This window comes from Lepisosteus platostomus, chromosome 1 (assembly GCF_059453375.1).
Source record: "Lepisosteus platostomus isolate fLepPlt1 chromosome 1, fLepPlt1.hap1, whole genome shotgun sequence".
Classification (NCBI taxonomy): Eukaryota; Metazoa; Chordata; class Actinopteri; order Semionotiformes; family Lepisosteidae; genus Lepisosteus; species Lepisosteus platostomus.
Window position 1 is genome coordinate 75,893,156 of NC_142611.1, and position 12,167 is coordinate 75,905,322.

The window sequence follows — 12,167 nt, forward strand, 5'->3', positions numbered from 1 at the left end:
TTCACTTGTAGTCTACACATGTATAAAAGGGGGGGAAAGACAGTACAGTAAAAATTACTGAATTAATTTACGGATATTACAGTAAAAATAGTGCCATCTCCATTGTCTTAAACACAGTAAAACTTCTGGTAAATTCTAATAAATGTTTGAATTCTGCAGCCACATAAATACTGCTACAGTATAGTATGCATATCCAGAGGGACCTTTGTACTTTCACTGTGAAGTAAACTGTGTGATTCTCAGGCAGGTCTTGTCTATTGAGAAAGAGGACATGTTATTTTCTTCCTCAGCAAAAAAGTAAGCACGATTTATTTATTTATTTTTAGCAAAAGCACATATGAGAATTGGACTAGCTTCAAATTTGCATACTCTTAACAAGACAGATTTTTATTAAGAAATTACTGTAAGTCACATGCTGAACACTGGATTTCAGTGAGGAGTACAAGTCATTTAAAATGTGCAATTAAAACACCACAAATTCACATAACAGCAGATTTACAAATCCTTAGAATGTTTTCATAGACTTAAGAATATAACGCTTAAAAATTAATAAAACACATCCAGATAGGGCTTGACTTTATCCTTTTGAGTGAATTTCAACTGGTAAACACCTGCACCTCAAACAATACAGACTGATCTTTACTATAACCCATCAAAAGCTCTTTTAAATTTGAATTAATATGAATAAATAATTCAATTTAAAAGAGCTTTTGATGGGTTATAGGGCTTGGATCTCTGTCATGTGATAGGTAAGCTTGGCAAAATGTGTAATTCCCTACTAATTAATAATTAATGACATTTATTAAGTGCTTTCAACCAAAATGATATAATAAGCACTTTACATACATACAGTATAGGAAAGGATCCACTTCATCCAACACTAAAGTGCAGCACCCACCTCAGTGATACGAAGCAACTATTACACACCAGCAGCCCCGCTACAGAACAGATCAGGCAAACAAAATTATTCACCAGCTGAATTAAGAGGAAAATTTACATGGGCCACACTGTGCAAGCTCCAAGGGATGTACAGTAGCACTAGCTTGGACACTCAGATTAACAAAGATCTGGTTAAAGTGGTCTTCAATTACTGAGTAACCAAGTCCTTGGTTTAACATCTCATCCAAAGGACAGCAGCATCTTTTTCAGCACAGTGTCCCCTGTCACAATACTAGATTTCTGATAAATCTGGTCCTAAGCAAAGGGTGCCTACTACTGGTCCACCAACACCACTCATAGCATGCTGCACAAGGTTTGCCTACCTAGGTGAGATATTTCATCATCATAACAATCCAACTAAGAAAATGCGAGGAAGAAATGAGACCTCTATCAACAGCACTGATCAACAGCATGGGTTTAGATCTAAAATAGCTCTCCGATGTGAAAATATAACATAGGGCATATTAAAAATGTTCTCCCTTGCAAATTGTGCAGGAAAAAAAATGGCAGTGTTCTGGTCAGTGTCATTTTTCAGCATCAGAAAATTCAAGAACAGAAACGTAAGTGTTTATTTCTCTGTGTCTGAAATTGTCAAAAGTGCTGAGAATGTTTCATTAATTACTCAAAAACAACCTGTCAATTTGAGTGTTGATCACAGTTGTAGAATGAAATGTGAGGACATGCAATGGGATTCATTCTGGTTCACAAATATGCAGTCATCACAGACAATACAACCTCAATTTTGCTGTCATTTTTGACAAGGCGTACTTCAGCTCCTTCAGTATGTTAATGTACAGAACAACAGTAATTTCAACAACTACTCATCTGAGCCCCTAACCTTAAGCCAAATTACAGTTGTCCCATTTAGAGTTATTCAGAAGCTACTGTTAAAAAGATACTAATGCTTTCTTTCATCACTGGTGGAAGAGATGCCACCTTCAGCAAACAACAATTGCATAAAAATGACCACGACTTTACCATTTCAGTTCATCTAGTGGATCAAGTATACTGTACAAGTACAGTACCTGTATGTCTAAGTTTGGCTTGCACATCCTTTGCTAATATTAATATTTATTCTTATTTATGAAAGAAATCAATCATTTGAGTAGATTTCAAACAGGCATTTTCACTGACATATTATATGACTCAGATTTACTTTTTTTGTTATTTACATTATTTAATTGCAAAGGTTTTATGAATTGCACTAGATTCATTATTTAGTCATTTAAATTTTAAGTATTGCTAAAAAACAAAAATATTTTTTTATCTCCTACATTACATAAAAGTCAATACATTATGTAAAATGACAATGATAATGATAATTCATTAATTACAAGCACATATAAAAGAAAATATATGCCATAATCTCTAATTTTTCAATAATAGTTACTTCATGCCAGTAAGTTGAAAACAAATTAAACAATTTCACTAAGGAAATATCAGAGGTCAGTATTATGTATTGGTCTTACTTAAACACAAATTTCTTGATTAATTTTATGCAATTCAAAATGTAGGACATACATTTTATTACACTAAGTCCAGGACAGTAACTACAAGAGGTGAAAAATCAACAGATCAGAAACTTTGACCAATTATTGATTTGATTCAAATCTCTTCTCCATGTATTCACCACTGTTGCTTCTTGTTTCAGAAAAGCATTTTGCACTCCCCAAAATGTAACAGTAAAGACATGTTTATATGCAGTTTATTCATAAAGGGGAGCTAACAATGAGTTTTCTTCACAAAACTATTGAGTCATCACTCAAAAGGTTTTCATTGTTAAAAGAAACGCTGTTGAAAAAAAACTTCCTATCTGCTAAATCTAGGAAACCACTCTTGTCTCTTCCTGGCTTTAGCAGGTCATCTGCTCAGTATGGGTCACTGCAGTGTTGTCAAGCAGGTTAACTCGAAGTTACTTTCTATTACAAGTACGCCAAAGAGCAGAAGCTAATTCTGAACTCCCTGTGGAGTGTCAACAAAGAACTGCACTCCTGCACCTCTTAAACCAGCCAACACCCAGACACTAAACATTAACCACACCAAATCTTAAATGTGTTCAAATGATCTTACCATTTACTGGTATGTGAAGTTTAAAGCTTTCAAATTGACATTTGAATTTTGCCCTTGATTTTGATTCTCTCTCTAGAGATATTTGTATCTTCTTAATATACCAACATATTTGTATGTTCTTCAATAGTATTTGATCCTCTAATGGTCAAAACATACAGTATATTTGTTTGTTCTTTTTAATATATCCACATCCATATATATTATATGAGAACAGACTTGGCTAGTACAGGCTTTCTGCACACAGCCAATTAGTATGAATATGTATTGAAATACATACTCAAGTAAAACATTAGGATAAATTGTTCAGGTGGGTAGCTGTGTTAGCATGTGTAGGCTGAAAAGGAACAAGTAATAGGTTTATTCCATACTGAAAAGAGAAGAAAGAAAACACAACGTTTCGGCTGCTCACACCCGTAGAAGGCTGCACAGCCGAAACATCATGTTTCCTTTCTTCTCTTTTCAGCATGGAATAAACCTATTACGTGTTCGTTAATAGGATAAATTTATGTTTATTCCCTAAATTGTGCTTGTAATATAATTGCACTCAAGTGAGGTATTCCTCAGCAGGTAATAGCTTTAGTTCCTACCATTAGCGTCTCAAACACAAGAATTGTGTCACGCACTGAAAGAGACATTATACACCGATAACCGGGGTACTCCACCATTTAATCAGTACTGCATCCACCAGAAAAGTTGGATTATCTGGACCTTGTTGATGTTGCTCCAGCTGTCTATCTAGCTCATCCAACAGGGCTTCATTAGACAACACCTACTTTGGCAAACATCTGGGGTGTGCAGTTCTCATTCCAATTGATGTTGATGTTTCCATTATAGGGACACCTAATGGCTGTATTCAGGTAAATGGATCACTTGAAGGCTCATCAAATGCTGTTGTGCTGCATCACAAAGTACTGTAGCTAAAGCATGTGCTGCATTTCTCAAGTGTTGGGTGTACTACAGATAGTGTGGCTGGTCGACATGTGGAAATGAAATCAAAGACTCAAATCTGTAATCACAGCTTTCTGAAAGTTATGGAGCAATGATTTTTTTGCTGTTGGAAACAAAGACCTCGTGAATCAAAGGATAATGATAAGCAGCAATTTACAGCATGTCTTCTGGAGGTGGCAGTCAGATGTTTCAAATTTCTTTTAAAAATCCGCCAATTAATTATGGAGAGCAAAATCTTTGCCAGTGCTTACCACACGACAACAAAACAGCATGCTTGGGCATTTGATGCCAGTGCAGTCGACAATTCTATCAGAACCACAGACGCAGACAAAAAAAAAGAGTACAATCACACATGTTGCAAGAAAGAAAAAAAACACAAATTTTCTGTATGTGGTATATCATTTTCTTTAAGGCTGTTTTTCCCCGCTATTTTTATTTCTTGCTTGAAAAACAAAACATCCACTCAAAACAAAAAGTGAAATCACAAGCGGGTGGAATAAGAACATTTTCTCTTTTCACAACAGAACTGAACATGAAGAATCAATGTGAAATGTATTATCTGAAGTGTTTAAATACTTTTCATGTGATCAAATGCAACATGGTAACAAAACATGAAATAAAAAAAATGAAAAATCCCTAAGTACAGTATCAAGAAACATATTTGCTGCTATTAAAGGTTAGGGTTCAGATCATGCACATTGTTGCTATGGTAACTGTTGTTAGTACTGTATAAAGAACAACAGAAACAATTACATTGGATTCTTGTTTTCATTTTCACGAAAACAAATGTATGCTTCATTGTAATAATAGACATTTTTAACACCGAAGATGTTTTTTTGGATATTGCACTTCATCGTGGCAGGCAAGGCAATTCTTTCTAAACAATTTTATTTTATATATATATCTATTTAACTCTTTATCAAGTCTTGTTTTAAAGTAATGTAGATTTATTGATCCACTCCAAAAAAAACAATTTGCAATCAAATTTGTGTAACTACTGTATGTGAATAACTTTGACTCCAATTACAACTGAGTTTCCACAAAAGTGACCATCTGTGAAAATACAGTACATCTTTTTTTCTCTCATACTGTATAACATACAGTACTTCTAGGGTTTGTGATTAAAACAGGAAAGCACTGGAGGCTAAATTGAGTAAGAAACCTGATAAAGAACCATACCTGCTGCAAATAAATCTCCAATACTTGCTTAACTAAATTAATTAGTCATATTAAAAATGTAGCCCATATAATTGTATTATAATAAGTACAGGACAGCAACTACAAAGAGGTGAAAAATCAACAGATCAGAAACTTTACCAATTATTGATTTCATTCAAACCCCTTCTCTACATATTTACAGTACTACTGTGTCTTCTTGTTTCAGAATAGTATTTTTAAATCAGTCTTTCATACACCTTGTCCAATTAAATGCACACACCTTTGCACCTTCATCTCTGTGGATCTCTACTGCATATTTAGATAGGAAAAATAAATATGAAGGAATATCCCTTATCTGAATTAAATAACTTAAAGTGAAACCTTTGTCAAAGCTGAAGGATTTTCTGATATGCTACCCTACCTGCTCTATATTGTCTACAGCTTCTTGATGCCTTTTTATGTTGATGCTACTAAGAATAGCATGCTGCCGTGGTGCCATACTAAAGGAGCACTGCCTAGGAATTCTTTCAAAACGAGGAAAATCCAAGGAAATTTTCCCCACAGAGTCAGGAACAAGCGAATTAACTGGCTGATGTACCGCCAAATAAAAGAAGCCCACAATGTTCTAGTCTTCAAACATTTTTAGTTGTCTTTCACTACACGTACAATATGTACTATAGCATATACAGTAGGTACAATGACATTTTTCTCTTGTAGCCACTCCAACAAATGTCTTCATGCCAGCATTTTTTGCTCAAAATACATTGTTTTATAAAATCTAGACGCTAACTAGGCCTCCTACAGAGCACATTTTAAAGAACTCGAATCTATGCAATGACGGTATATTTGTCGTCCGATCTATATAAGGTTTAAAAACTCAAGTGATTTAATTTTGACTGTCTGAGACTTATTCAGGTGCTTAGTCCCCAAAAAAACTGCAGGTTCAGACATTTGGTGTCTGTGCTCGGCTGAGGAGCCAACGTTGTGAAGCTCCCATCTGTGTATGAACACCTCCAAGTCAGAATTCCCCCGTTGTACGAAGCCAGCTCACACTGACGCAGCTCGATCATGCCAGCGCATACAGATGGGCCTATAAACATATTAGGGCAAAAAAAATTTTTTTTAAGGTAATAGATAATCAAGAATAGATTTTAGTAGCGATGGTTTTTCTGAACAGTACAAGACCTTTCGGGTTTATTGACGTTAGTTTAGCATGAATGTTTTTATCTTTTATTCCAAAGGCTAGATAATTACTAGTACGAGAGAATAGAGGGACAGGATATACAGTACTGCTGCCTTACAGCTCCTGGGTCTGGGGTTCATTTCTGGACTGGGGTTTTTGCATGCTTCCATCATGTTTACAAGGGTTGTTCGAGTGCCCTAGTCCCCACCCACCTTGCATGCCTGCAGTGAAGTAGCGCCCCCTCCAGGCTGTAGTCTTACCTTGACCACATGATTCCAGCAGAAGACCCCAGTTGCGCCCCCTCAAGGCTGTGTCTCTTACATGGAATAAAGGACTTACAGATAATGGATTGATCAGGTTATGGGTTATGCTTCCAAATAAGGAAGCAATCGCCATTTGAACTTCTAAAAAAGTGTTGTCTGTGTAGTTCTACTGCTTATTTTCCTTTAGTTAAACACCACCTTCATGAATAATAATCCCATCCTTTGTTACAAAGGATCTTACATTTTGAACATTATTTTAAAGATTATTTCATATCTTACACAAATTAGCAATACTGAAGGTTACTACAGTCCTGCCAACACTTCAGTTAAGAACATCAGGGTGAGATATGACACATCTTGCATGAATCAATAAAATCTGGGAAACTTCTCATTTCTTGACAAGATAAAGGAATGGAAGTCGAAGTGGGGATTTCAACAGCTTTAAATTGAAAGTAATGGGGCCTAAAATGAAATCTTATTCCAGACAGTGCACAGTCCTGTTTTATCCCATGAATCTGATACTTGTGATACCTGAAAAATATTCATTATTTTCACTTTCTGAAACATTGAATGCCTAAGTACTGTATATGTGCTGTTCAAAATTATTTCTGAGCAACATGCATTTTTTTATTATTAAGGAAGTTCAAATAAACACATGCTTTTAACATAATATACTGTACATAATACTGTATATAGTCACAAAATGTATTTACTTATGGTACTTACAATACCAGACATTTTTTCCTTCAGATTAACTTATTAAAGTTTGTGTGCTTTACACTCTATAGTTTTACCTGCGAATCATACCATTCACTCATAATCAGGCAATGTTAGAAGTATTTACTCTAGTATAATTTCTGTTGCAATCAATGCAGAGTTTTACTCCAGTAATGATGTAAACAAGATAAAATGTCCATCTTGATTTGACATACAGAATAATACATTTCTTTTGTTTCTAAATTATAAAAAATCTGATTTGCAATATTCAGGCAGTGCACCCAGACAACAGCCGTTCACCAAAAGTCACTGTAAAAAGCAATTACAATCCAATGTACTCAACACCATTAGTATCTCATAACAGCATTCAGGAAAGAAAGTGATTCATTGATGGCAACTATATCCATCTAATATCCTCTAGTCTGCTACCTTTCAGAATTAAAAAAAAAACATTTTTAACATGATCAAAAACATTAAACACATTATTAACATTTAACACTTTTTAAATTACTCTGAAATGCCACCGGCTGAAATGAAAACACTTCACCCTTTCACTTCTCATCCAAAACTGTAACAAAGTAGCCTGTGTTTTCTATGGTTCATTACTGTGATAACAGTATAATTGTTTAAATGGTTATGTTAACCTATAACCTGCAAAAAAAAAACATTGAAAACCTAATTATATTTTTAAGAAACAATTACTAACATAATATGTATGATACGAATAAGAAAATACCAAAACCAGTCCTTGAAATCTCATAGGGCAATACCAAAGGCAACAACTGGACCTCTACCTCTGTCTGGAAACATTGTTCATGAGTATTGTTTCTGTGTACCCTCTATACATGAAAGTGACTTTATCTTTGACCTCCTACACTTCCAAACTTCACCCAGGATAACATTCTGACGCTCGGCACTAAATCATCCACTGCGTATCTTTGATTCCAGAGACTACACCTACTCAGCAAAATGTCATGAAGTTGTACTGCTGTTAATCAGGATGCTGTTGATGATTTGATAATATTTGCTTTCAAAAACAATGAAGGCTAAACGTATCTCCCGTGTAGGCTATACAGCTCTGCGAGAAAAAGAACAACGTTAAGAGCTCTTCAGTTACTCAGCTGTTCTCTGCTTTCATTAAGGTCTTCCTTAATTGCGTTAAATTAAACCGGAAAAATGTACAACTACGCCTTATAAATCATGACAATTGCGAAATCTGCTACAACCACTGCTATACTGTAGGTATCCAATATTAACAAATATAACAGCCAAATTAAGAATGGAAGCAAAAAAAACGACAAAAGCATGTGCATGACTGTAACAGAATGGGAAACTGCAGTTTTGAAAACAACATATTGATATAACCAAAATGATAAAACATCATGTATTTTCCAGTAAAAAAAAAACTATCATCGTCTACTAAACAGTGGACACAAACGCGTACAGTAAATGCAGAAACTAATTCCTTTGCAAGGTGAGCTGTTTGTGCGCTTTTTTCAAAAGCTAAATAAATCACCTCAGATTAGAACAGATTATTTTAACATTGAACGAATGCAACGCCGAAGTAAATTGTTATTTTTCGATATTCTCAGTCAATTTACGTGCGTTGTAATACACTGAAACCAATACACAACCCGCAATGATCTCTAATGAAGCCGGTATCCTTTGTAGAGTCTCTTTGTTGTTGTTTTTAAACCGAATTCACTTGTTTCAGCGGACTTCAGATGTTTGGTCGTGCGAAAAGCATCGCAGCCCGTAAAACGTAAGACGTAATATTATTACCGGTGCAATAAGTTGAAAGCATTCAAACTTTCAAGAAATCAAGCACTGGTGTCTGCTGTTTCAATTACAGGTCTGAAATAAAGGATGTCTGTGATCAGATCACAGCCCTACCCAGTACCAAGCGAGAATAACGGGACACTACAAGAGAGGGAATCCACAAGGCGCATCGACAAAGGTGATCCCCACATTATCGCCATGCAACTGCATTTAACTGCCTATTTATATATATTTTGCCACATAAATCAAGCAATGATGCCATGTCAACGCTTTAGGTGCCATTTGATGATACTGATGATACAATTAAAGTGGTCGTTTAGCGCTGACTAAGACCTGAATGGGATCGTAAATCGAATGAGAGACATAACGGACCACACAGACGATTACACCATCAGCAGAGCACACAAAAAAAGCGGCCATAAATGAAATCAAAGGTGTAGCACTTGTGTCAAATGCATGTCCGTGGGAAAGGGAAAAATCGAGCTGGCTAGCAACTAACCTTATCCGAGGACAGATCTTCTATTCCGACAAACGGCTGGAGATGCCTGTTTCACTTGCCTTTTTCTCTCTGGTCTCTCCCTTTTTCCTCACACACTTGAGTCTGCCCGCTCTCTGTGTGGTGAAGCTCAATGAATCCACACGCCGCCGTCGGTACCTAGGAACTGCTCCCCCCCCCTCCGCTCCCTGCCAAATAATGACCCCTCCCACAAAACCACTCAGTTTACAAGGGGAGAGCGCGTCGGGTGCGCGCGCGCGACGTGCTGCCTCGGGGAAAAGCGGGACCCTTGCAAAATAGTGAGCCTGCCGGTACGGAGCCTGTCGGGGCTGCCTGTCACTCCCGCACAGACGCCGCATGCGCAGTGCCCTGCGTGATAATTCTACCTGCTGCCAGATTGACTTGGAGATAATTCGCTTTTTTTTTTTCCCCGTTTCCATCGCCCAGTACGGTACAGGGCGGGTGTCGGATTTAGGAAAGAGGGTCAAAGGCATGATGCGCTTGCTCAGCAAGAAGGGTGGATGTGCACGTTGCTCCATTACTGGCCTTTGTGTGTAAAGAAAACAGCAAGACGTTTTGCTGGGTGTGAGTGTAGAGGCTCTGGCCGTGGTTATGGAGACAGCTTTGTCCGGCAGTAAAACCGGTGTGGATGCTTGCCAACACTGTAGAGGGCTCGGATTTTTTTTTGCGTTGATGAAAAATGTATTTGAAAATCCCATGTGTTTAATAGTAATGACTATACAATTATTTGGTTGTTTAAAATGGTGTTTCCCCCCAGATGGGCAATTCTGCTATTGCCATGTTTCTGTTTAACCGCGGTGTTCTAAAAGGTTATCTTTTTTTCTGTTGAAATTTCCGGAGAATTACTCTGTAACAGGTTTTTAAGCAGAGTACCCGAAAAGACTTATGTTTAAACATAATGTTTGTAATTTGTTTCAAACGGCTTGAACCTTTTATAGAGAAATCTTTATCGTAATCATTTCCAGCAATCGAGATGACAGATTAACTGGTGTTCAGGGAAGCATTCCAATGGGTCACACAAATCTAAAAAAAAAATAGTACACGTGCTCCAATTCCCATGGCTTTGGGATTAAGAACTCTTAAATTAAAATTAGGGGGACTGGGAGAAGTTTTGTTTTATTCATCTTCACTGTGTACCAGCCTGTCTCTTTCAGTTTGTATTATACGGTACTGTATATCTCTGTATGTGGCACTAGGTGCGTCAGTAATATTGTCAATACTGTACAATTCTAAAGCAACTTAATATGAATTAGGTGATGATGTTTCAGTGGTAAACATTACTGCCTCACAGCACTGGGGCCCTGGGTTCAATTCTGGACCTGGGGTGCTGTATGTGTGTTTGTATGTTCTTTCCATATTCATGTGGGTTTCCTCTGGACATACAGGTAGGTTAGTGTGCTTCTGCAAAAACTGACCCTAGTGTGTGTGTGTCTTGCGATGGACTGGCATCCCATCCAGAGTATATCAAGCCTTGCGCCCAAAGCTCCCCAGGATAGGCTCTTGGCCACCATGACCTTGAATTGGATAAGCAGCTATTATAATAATTAATAATTGCTTACACTTGTATACTGTAGCTCTTTTCTGGACACTTCACTCAAAGCGCTTTACAGGTAATGGGGACTCCCCTCCACCCCCACCACCAATGAGCAGCATCCACCTGGATGATGCAACGGCAGCCATAGTGCGCCAGAACGCTCCCCACACATCAGCTAGTAGTGGGGAGGAGAGCAGAGTAATGAAGCCACTGCAGAGATGGAGATTATTAGGAGCCCATGATTGGTATGGGCCAATGGGAAATTTGGCCAGGACACCAGGGTAACACCCCTACTCTTTTCGAGAAACGCCCTGGTATTTTTAATGACTACAGAGAGTCGGGACCTTGGTTTTACGGTTCATCAGAAGGACAGCACCTTTTTATAGTATAGTGTCCCTGTCATTATACTGAGGTATTAGGATCCACATAGACTGCAGGGTGAGCACCCCCTGCTGATCCCACTAACACCTCTTTCAGCAGCAACAGGAGGTCTCCCATCCAGGTACTGACCAGACTCATACCTGCTGAGCTTCAGTGGGTTGCAGGATGATACTGTATGTCTGCTGGCAAACCCGAAGGCAGGGAGGCACAAACTCATTTATGAAACTCATTTATGTTCCTCTCCACTGAAATCTTTAGTAAAAGGCGAAAGATTTGTACGAGATGAAGAGAAACGAGAGTACTGTACGTTTTTTTTAATTTTATTTTCAAATCCTCTTCATTCAATTACAGATTTAAGCTTTTCACACACTTTTAGCTTCAGTGGGCTGCCAATTGTGAGTTGCAGGGTGATATAGCTGCTATTGGAAGTGGCTGGTTGGTGATGGTGATTAATATGAAATATCAGAAAATATAGGTTCATCACTTAAATGGACCAGATTAGTGACACAACACCGTATGGTTGGTATAAGTGTATTTGAAACAGACCGATTATATTGATTGCACATATAGATAGAATGATATTGACAGTAGGTGGCACTACAAGTTTTAGCGCACTTGAGGTGGGGGTTGGTTCAAAGACAGTTCACAATTTTCTGCTTATTTCATTATGGTTGCCTG

At 37.5% G+C, this 12,167-nt stretch overlaps 1 protein-coding gene and 1 non-coding gene across 4 annotated transcripts in view; both read right to left on the reverse strand.

Moving 5' to 3' along the window:
• Nucleotides 1-9,855, reverse strand: part of ctnna2 (catenin (cadherin-associated protein), alpha 2) — a 562,621-nt gene extending 552,766 nt beyond the window's left edge. Inside the window, exon 1 of one of the 3 annotated variants that reach the window (XM_088637613.1) lies at nucleotides 9,557-9,855. The gene's annotated coding sequence lies outside the window, so the exon portion shown is untranslated. The remainder of the gene's footprint in view (nucleotides 1-9,556) is intronic. The other 2 variants (XM_088637605.1, XM_088637621.1) reach the window with 2 other exon arrangements.
• A 1,821-nt stretch (nucleotides 9,856-11,676) lies between these two features.
• Nucleotides 11,677-11,791, reverse strand: LOC148678726 (U5 spliceosomal RNA). The gene has a single exon (XR_015940270.1). It is a non-coding gene; the product is annotated as a U5 spliceosomal RNA (small nuclear RNA).
• Nucleotides 11,792-12,167: the final 376 nt, after the last annotated feature.